This window comes from Puma concolor, chromosome C2, assembly GCF_028749965.1.
Source record: "Puma concolor isolate L17-30 chromosome C2, mPumCon1.1.hap2, whole genome shotgun sequence".
NCBI classification, from domain to species: Eukaryota; Metazoa; Chordata; class Mammalia; order Carnivora; family Felidae; genus Puma; species Puma concolor.
Window position 1 is genome coordinate 123,177,034 of NC_141675.1, and position 8,253 is coordinate 123,185,286.

The window sequence follows — 8,253 nt, forward strand, 5'->3', positions numbered from 1 at the left end:
CTTTATGGCATATTTCAGGCTGTCCCATGTTCCTCAGAGAATCCAGGTCTAAGATAAGGGTTTGATTTCAAAATTATTAATGTTCCCTAGCATCATAAAACATTAAAACTAGAAGTGATCAGAAAGATCATCTTATCCCTATTACCTTGTTTTATCTGAAAGAAAACAGTTTCAAAATGACAGAGTCTAGCCCAAAGTCACAATGTCTGTTAGCAACTGAAGATGGACAGAAACCTAGACCTCCTGATCTCACATAACCTTCTGCAGCTAATTGGCTATGGAATCTTTCATATGTCATAGTAGCTATGGTGCAACAATACATCATCTACCTTGATTAATGACTGTGATGAAAGGCTTGCTTAACACAATGGAAATAAATGCAGCAAGCAGATGTATTAAATTTTAAAAGCTGTAATGTTTATCTGTGGTCTATAAAGTGCAACCATGGTCTTTTTAATCTGCTTATGTTAGTTACCTGGTCAGTTTGGTTTGGCCATGAAGGAAGAAAAAAAAAAAAACAACTCAAAGATGAATAATTATGTTGGAAAAGCATATAGTTACAAAGAAAAAAGTCACCTATATGTCAGAGAAAAATGTGTCTATGTTGTGTGTGTGTTTTGAATTTATATATGTAATAAAGGAAGATTCCATGTGTTCATTTGGAAATACCAAAAGAATAAAAAATAAAGAGGGGCTGAAAAGAAAAATACTACTTGGCTTTTTAGAGTGAAAGTAATATTAATTTTAGACATTTATGAGAGCTCATTAACATTTACAACTAATTACAATGGCATCTAATTTTTTATTGTAACTTTTATTTTTCAAAAGCCTTTATTTTATAATCACTATCTTAATTTGTTCCCACAATAGCTATGGGAAATAGTCAAAAGAGATTTTATTTTCTCCCTATTACTGATGAGACAAAAGGGTCAAATGGTTAAGTGGTTTACCCAAATGAATAAACTAGGTTGTTTAGATGTTTGATCTGTAATCACGTATAATACATCAAATTAAAAGTTTCATTTCATTACCACATTCTTTATAAAAACATGATCATCTGTAACTCACATGCTATGACTATCTGTGTACTATTATTTATTGCAAAACCTTCATAGTTGGTTTATCTACTCTATTTCTTGTATTCCAAAGAAATGTTCCTTAAAAGGAAAATTTTACCATGAGTTTTTACCAAATGCATTTTATTTATTTATTTTTATGTTTGTTTATTTTTGAGAGAGAGAGAATCCCAAGCAGGCTCCATGCTGTCAGCCCAGAGCCCAATGTGGGATTTGAATTCACAAAACTGAGATCATGACATGAGCTAAAGTCAAGAGTCTGATGCTTAACTGCCTGAGCCACCCAGGCGGCCCCCAAATGCATTTTATGAATAGTACCCTAAGCAAACAACCTTAAGTCCTCCATACAACCTGAGATCCAATATAATATATGAAAATAGAACTGACCTTAAAAAACAGGAAGCATCAGTGTATACCCAAGTCTACTAAGTATGTACAAATACGCCACCCTTAACAGAGCAGAAATGAGATTGTACAATAATGAGATTGTATTACAAAAATCCCTATCATTTCCAAATCAATTCTTTTTTTTTAATTTTTTTTAACGTTTATTTATTTTTGAGACAGAGAGAGACAGAGCATGAACGGGGGAGGGTCAGAGAGAGAGGGAGACACAGAATTTGAAACAGGCTCCAAGCTCTGAGCGGTCAGCACAGAGCCCCATGCGGGGCTCGAACTCACAGACCGTGAGATCATGACCTGAGCCGAAGTCGGACGCTTAACCGACTGAGCCACCCAGCTGCCCCTCCAAATCAATTCTTATTCAAACATACAGTTAGTTCCTGGAGTGGATGACAGACCTTGGGTTAGTCATGCTGTATTAATCCTAGTTTACAGTGTGTGAGTGTAGCAAGTGGGTGTTCTCACTAAGATGTGGATGTGTAGCCATATTTAATTGCTTTGCATACGGGAGCACTACATTATCAAGACTCAGCAATCTTTTTGTAGTTACTTTCCTATTTCTTGAATCATCATGGCTAGAGATTATGACTTCCTTTTCTCACTACCTAGTTTCTCTATTTCCTTATAGAATCTTGAGTTTGGATAGTTGTGTACTCCCTGGCCTGGTATTAGCCCCCTTCCCTTTCAGCACTGATCTTCCCCAAACCATCTCCATTGTTCTAGAATGTATGATTTTATAATGTTCATTGAAAGTGCTGAATTCAGCCAGGTACATTCATTAAGACACAAAGCTTTACTTTTTTTATTGTGACTCTCTAGCAATGTTACTCACCTTGGCAATACTTTATGCAGATTCACAGCTTTTACATTTACCTTTGGGAATTAAGAGACTTTGGCTTTCAGATATTAAATTTCTCATCTGATATAAATTAAAACATTTATCTAAACTCTAATTTAATCTGTATCTCCTCCTACCAGTTCAGGCCTGTCTGGCAAAAGACTAAAATAATGGAGATAATCATTACTGACCACAATGTTATTAAACTAGAACTCAAGAACAACAAGATAATTAGAAAATATCTAACTGCATGAAAGTTTTAAGAAAAGATATAAATAATTCATGAATAATAGAGGAAATATAAAGGAAATTAAAACAAATTCAACTTTCACACAGTAAAACATTCATTAAGATAACAGGGCATAGGATTAGCATACAGAAATCAATAGCCTTCATTATACACAAAATAACCAGTTAGAAGATAGAATTGTAGAGAAAGCTCATTTACAATAGAAATAAAGAAGACAAATATAGTTAGGAAGAAGCTAACATGAACAACAACCAACAAAAAAAACAAAATATGCAAAACATGTAAGAAAAACTAAAGGACACTCTTAACAGATACACAAGTAGAATTGAATGTTTTGTTTGTTTGTTTGTTTCTTTGTTTGGAGAGAGATATTGTGAGTGGGGAAAGGGACAGAGATAGAGGAGGGAGAGAATCCCAAGCAGGCTCCATGCTGTTAGCACTGTCAGCTCAAGACCTGATACAGGGCTTGATCCCACGAACCCATGAAATCATGACCTAAGTCAAAATCAAGAGTTGGATGCTTAACCACCTGAGCCACCCAGGTGCCCCTAGAAAGATACTTTTTGTAGATGACTACATGTTATAAAGGTGTGAGTTCCAATTAATTTATAAATTTAAAGTAACTGCATTAAAAAATAAATAGAAGTTTTTTTTTATGGATCTGCACAAATTGATACTAATCAATATAGACAAATAAACATGCAAGAATAGTTTTAAAAAGACAATAAATATATAAGTAGGACTAACTACTAACTCTACCACATATTAGAACAAATTATAATTAATATGTTGAAAAAAATGAAAGAAAAAAGATTATAAATGGTGGAGTTGCATCTTCTAGAGTAAGATTTTAATGTCAAATAGGAAAGTAAAATTACATATAGTTAGTGGTAACCTCAAATATACTTTCAATTATGGATAATTTCAGGGTAGACATTTTGTGAGTAGGATTACACTTTCTGTGGACAACATTAATAGCTCCTCTAATTCTTCATTAATCATGTTTTCTGCATGACAATTAAATATTTGATAAGTTTTTTTTTTCTGATCTTTTCATAATTTTCTTTTAAAATGTCAAGTAACTCTTGAGTCACAGAGGAATTATTTGGATAGAACAAGTAACTCTGTGATGGTCTCACTTATGGAAATGGGGGAGGAGCTGGTAATATGTAAGAAAACCAAAATAATTTTGTTTTGGGAGTTAGATTTGAAATTGTCCTTAAAGAATCCGAGTAGAATGTTGCAAATATAGTTCTATATATAAGGGTAAAGTTTAGAAGAGAAATTTAATAGAGATTTACAATTTTCTGGTTATCATTTCAGAGGCAGTATATAAAATGGATGTGGATGAGATAACTAAGGGATTGTGTATAGAGAAAAATGAGAATTGAGATTACACCTGGACAATTTATGATTCAATATTTTGTGGTTGGGAAAAGTAGAAAAAGCTAGCAAAAGAGAATCAGAAGTAGGAAGAGGAAAACTAGGAGGGTGTGATATTTCAATGCAATACTATACTTCGGGGGCTTTTCTTGCTGTACATAATAAAAATGGATACCTCTCTCTCTTCCTCTCTCTGTGTTTCTCTCATCCTTGTACCGTATGTGTCTATGTTTGTGAGTTTGTGTGTGCTCAATAATAATGTAATTTTAATGTGTAACACAGACAAAAATGTTTTATAACATTCTATAGTGCTTATTTCCTAATTCTTACATATTTCAAATTTAGCATGAAAATTTTGTAAGTCTCTAATGAGCTGAATGTGTTGCTTTTTATTCCTTTATGCTCTATTTTACTCTTATCAGATACTGGAGTAAGTGAACATTGTTGACAATTTTGATACATCTCTCCCACTTTTTTTTAATAATTTGGCATATACCTAACTAAATGGTTGTTTTTATTGTTTCCTTCTTCAATTGTTTATGCCACAGGCCAATGTCCTTCAAAGTACATTTGCTTTTCCTTTTGTGTCTCATGGAGTAAATGTCAAATGTTCTTGCCTCTTGTGTCTAAGTTGATTACATTTTCCAGAAAAGACAATTTACTTATTTTTTTTTAATTTTTTTTTCAACTTTTATTTATTTTTGCGACAGAGAGAGACAGAGCATGAAAGGGGGAGGGGCAGAGAGAGAGGGAGACACAGAATTGGAAACAGGCTCCAGGCTCTGAGCCATCAGCCCAGAGCCTGACGCGGGCTCGAACTCACGGACTGCGAGATCGTGACCTGGCTGAAGTCGGACGCTTAACCGACTGCGCCACCCAGGCGCCCCCAGAAAAGACAATTTAAGTATGAAGTTAGTTTTAATTTTTTTTTAAGTACAATATATATGCTAGTATGTCTTCGGAAACAGAAAAACTATATTCGTATTCTGAGTATTAATATATCACTGTTCTCCAACATTGATTATTTGGGGATAGTTTGTAATAGATAAAATATTCAATATTCCTTAAAATAATGTAAGGATCTTCACAGATTATGCCTTATACACACCAACTAATATTCTCAAATTATCAATATTTATCAAAGGACATCATAAAAGTCATTTCAGATAATATCAACAACAAAAAATTTATGTCTCACGGAAAATAATTACCTTGTGACAATTTCTTTTAAGCAACTTATAAGTCTTGTTCCAAAGAAAATATGACCGCAGTATTCTTTTATCACTAATTTTATATGAGTAATATATGAGTATATTAATTGTTTTATATATAGTATGTATTATATATAATATACACATATAAATTATATAATTATTATTTATAATTGTATACAATCATAGGTTATAATTAAGATCAAATTAAATGTTGCATTAGAAAATTTTTGTTTGTATGCATAATTGCATGTTTTAAGTAGGCTCTGAACTTGAATTCATGACACTGAGATCAAGAGTTAGATGTTCTACAGACTGGGCCAGCCAAGCACACTACATAATTGCATTTTTAATGGTAATTTATATACTATGACATATCCTATATGCATTTAATATTAAAATATTTTACATAGATGGTAGGTTTAGTGTTAAATTGAAATATGAAGCTAAACTGTCACTAAAATCATAATCACCAGTTCCTAATATTTTTGTAGCCATAGATGCTTCTATTTGTATGCCTACATATATACATACATATTTATGTTATACTATTGCAGAGAGTATTTGAGGGGGTGGGAGCAGTATCACATTAGTTAAAATGGATCCAAACATATGGATACTTTATTTTTTTAATAAAATTGACAGCCAAGCAATCACTGAATATATATTACATGTAAACCACAGTGTTTTCTATTAGCAATACAAATATTAGTAAAATATGGTCCCTGAGCTCAACGACATCAAAATTCAGGGAACACTCAATGTATGTAACTAACCATATCTCAGAGTTATTAGGCCTGTGTCAGTAATATGGACAGAGGCAGAAATAATTAGTTCTTTCTTTGACATTTGGAATGGCTTCCAAGAAAAAGCAGGTCATGAAAATGAGTATCATTTCACTTGTCTGAAAGAGAAGAGAAATGTGAAAGCCATGAGTAAAGCAGATATGCAAGTAAATAGGGACTGTGCTTTATATTTGCATCATTATGGACTAGTGTAGTTTGGGGGGAATAAAACAAAATTAAAAAGAAGTTCAATGCACTAAGGTTGTAGGCTCACTAAAACAGAAATAGAAGAAAGAGATTGGGAAGAAGAGTTGGTAGAATGAATGCTAAAATGACGTAAGACTTAAGGCAGTAAATTAGGGAAAGGTTTTTATTGCCATTAAACTCTATTTAAAAATACAGACTTTTTCCTGTAGGCAATGTGAAGTTCTGGAAAGTTTTAAACTGTGCTTTACAATGTTTCAGTCTATGAAAGATTTAGGAAAAGGAAGTGACAGCAGGGCTTGCATATCACAAGAACAAGAACTTGATCTGTAAAGGAGGCTATTAAACTTCCAGTGTGAGATTAGGACAGGGTACATGAAAGGAAGATGGAGAGAGTAAAGTCAGTACAAAATACATGGATATTTTTCTTCAAAACATTGAGTTCATTTATTTAACAAATATTTTATTAATCTTAATATTATTCAAAAAATATAGTCTGTAGTGGATCTTTATATTATGTAAGAAAATTTAGTCTACACTATCCTCAAGGAACTAACAATCTGTTAGAAACTTATGAGCCAGAAATCTCAAATTATATTCTAACTGACTTCAATCAACTATATTTCAAACTTCTAATCTAGGCATTTCCACTTGGAGGCCTTTTGGAATGCAGATTTTTGTTTTTATTATATTTCCTTTATGTACCTGATCTTTAAATTGCATCTACAATCCTTTAAAAATGCAGAAGCATAATAATAAATACTGTCATATTTTATAGCCTATAAAGTAACATATAATAAAATGCCATGTACATCCACAAAGTAATGGAAAATACATCATCAGTCCAACTGTGCAAGGGAAGCAAGTCAGGTAATAGATCTTGCTGTTTTTAAACACTGTATAGGAATGGTATCACTTATATGTTGTGCATAAATGCACTATATTCACATATAGAATATGTCTGTATACACATTCAACTGAAAAATAAGATGCTAGTTTTTTTCTCACCAACATTTTAATAAATCCAAGTAAATGCATATTTCTTTTTTTTCTTTTTTTTTTCAATATATGAAGTTTATTGTCAACTTGGTTTCCATACAACACCCAGTGCTCATCCCAAAAGGTGCCCTCCTCAATACCCATCACCCACCCTCCCCTCCCTCCCACCCCCCCATCAACCCTCAGTTTGTTCTCAGTTTTTAAGAGTCTCTTATGCTTTGGCTCTCTTCCACTCTAACCTCGCAAATGCAGATTTAAAAATATGAAAATATCAGAATTTCTAGTTTTTTGATAATCTATATTCAGATAATCATCTATGTAAATCACAGCTTTGTATAACGAATAGTAGATTGGCATTTCTACCATTTAAACAAAAAGACAGATATATGTTTTCATTCACATGTGGAATTTGAGAAACTTAATAAAAGACCACAGGGGAAGGGAAGGAAAAATAAGTTACAGAGAGGGAGGCAAACCATAAGAGACTCCTAAATGTAGAGAACAAACTGAGGGTTGATGATGGTGGGACCTGGAGGGGGCGGGGAAAATGGGTGATGGACATTAAGGAGGGCACTTGTTGGGGTGAGCACTGGGTGTTGTATGTAAGTGATGAATCACCAGAATCTACTGCCGAAGCCAAGAATACATTGTATTCACTGTATATCAGCTAACTTGACAAAAAATTATTAATAAATAAATTTTTAAAAATAATAAAATAAAAATAAACAAATGCTAGTTATTTGTTGGTTGTAGTATAGCCTCCTTACAAGTGTTTGTAAGGATCTGTTGTTTAACATGTGGAGAAAAGATATTAAAATTTGATTTTATGGAAATTTGATTTTTATATTTTATTGTATATCAGTTAAATCTAAAAAATATATAAAATATTAAAATAATGAACTTCTTTATATTCTTTTCTACACAAAACTGAAAGTAATTTTTGTCTTTCTAAGGATTTGCATTGTAATGATTCTATAAATCTTTCTTAACTCCTGCAAGGATGGTTGATCTTTAGAATGCCATTGAAAATGAACTTGTGGGACAGGTAATTCCTATGTGGCAAACCTATTTGCACACTGCCATTGCATGCAATGACAAGATATAA

At 32.6% G+C, this 8,253-nt stretch overlaps 1 long non-coding RNA gene across 1 annotated transcript; it reads left to right on the forward strand.

The window, feature by feature from the left end:
- Positions 1 to 356: 356 nt before the first annotated feature.
- On the forward strand, positions 357 to 4,134 carry LOC147577517 (uncharacterized). Its single transcript, XR_015255844.1, has 2 exons — positions 357 to 608; positions 3,890 to 4,134. It is a non-coding gene; the product is annotated as an uncharacterized LOC147577517 (long non-coding RNA).
- Positions 4,135 to 8,253: the final 4,119 nt, after the last annotated feature.